Genomic DNA, 1,433 nt, shown 5'->3' with positions numbered 1-1,433 from the left:
AAGAAATTGATGTCAAACACTGAAAATTAGAGACAAATCTTGCTGAGAAATACAGACAAAATCATCGAAAGAAGAACTCAGAAGGCAATCGTTTGTCAAGTGAAAAATATGGCGAGGAGGATGCTGGTGGTGCTGTTTGCTTTATAAAGTGAGAACATAAAAAAACACTGAAAATTAGAGACAAATCTTGCTGAGAAATACAGACAAAATCATCGAAAGAAGAACTCAGAAGGCTTACCCTTAATTTTCCAAAATTCATAATCATTTTGTGGATGGATTGGAGTGATGTTTTTTCAAAGAAAATGATGCTAAAAGCCTAAACCTCAATTTGTTTTTGCTATAGAAGGTAACTGAAATGAACTTTTCAACCCACAATCAATATTGCGGAGAGATAGAGGAAAATTACATTTAAAACCGATTCACAAACTCTCTCCCACCCCATTTTTTATACACGTATAAAATTATCTTCATTCTAAATTTACATTTAAATTTTCATGAAAATGCAGGCTTCAATATCATGATATATGCTTCCGTTTGAGATACTGCAATATGGAGATTGAACAATGAAGAAGATAACTAAGGAAATAACATTGTTCTCCCAATTTCGGTAATTTATATGTTATTTTATCATTCTAACTTTCTCCCTAAAATATTCTCACAATTCAAAGTCAGACCAACTACAAATTCCCTAACTGAACGGTGCCGAAACTAAGGTTTAATATTTTATCTAGGTTTATTATTTTATCTATTGTTTTTTTTACTAATTTTTCATCATGTTTTCAGATGTATACTTATTATGTTGTTACTTTCAATAGGTGCACATAAAACTGTTTCCCACTTGCTCGATGAAATGTCAGAAAGAAAAAATTCAAACTAAAGTTTTCTATTTCAAGTATGATGTATTTAATTATTTGCATAAATATACAAGTCATTAAGGAAATGAATATTTTGTTTTATGAATCTAAATTTTTTTGCGTTAGATATCATATGAGATGGTTTGGCTGCTTAGAATAGAAAATTTAAATATTTGTTTTGTTTTTCGTTTACATTAAAACACAATTTCATTGTAGTTATTGAGCTTGGATTTGTGTTTTTAATTGTGTCTTTGATTTTGATTTTTGCAGGTAGAGGTGTCAAAACAGGCTAGCGGGGCGGGCTGGCTTACAACCCGTCACAACCCTTCATTAGCGGGACGGAACGGGTCGGCTCACTTTTTAAGTATGTTGGAAAAACACCAACCCAACCCACCTATTAATTCAAGTGGAAGGGCGGGCCAACTTAACGGGCCTACATGGAATTTGACAGTTTTGGTTGGACAACCCGCAACTCACCATTAGAAGGGGCGGATCGGGACGGGCCGACCCACCCTTTAGGTGGGCTGAGAGAATGTGAATCCAACCCACATATTTTGTATGGCAGGACGGGCCAACCCG

At 34.6% G+C, this 1,433-nt stretch overlaps 1 long non-coding RNA gene across 1 annotated transcript; it reads left to right on the top strand.

The window, feature by feature from the left end:
* Window positions 1–263: 263 nt before the first annotated feature.
* On the top strand, window positions 264–1,220 carry LOC140879582 (uncharacterized). The gene is made up of 3 exons (XR_012149464.1): window positions 264–346; window positions 507–607; window positions 1,125–1,220. It is a non-coding gene; the product is annotated as an uncharacterized lncRNA (long non-coding RNA).
* Window positions 1,221–1,433: the final 213 nt, after the last annotated feature.

This window comes from Henckelia pumila, chromosome 2 (assembly GCF_033568475.1).
Source record: "Henckelia pumila isolate YLH828 chromosome 2, ASM3356847v2, whole genome shotgun sequence".
Classification (NCBI taxonomy): Eukaryota; Viridiplantae; Streptophyta; class Magnoliopsida; order Lamiales; family Gesneriaceae; genus Henckelia; species Henckelia pumila.
The sequence above is the reverse complement of the archived record's forward strand: the minus strand, read 5'-3'. Positions and strand labels throughout refer to the sequence as shown.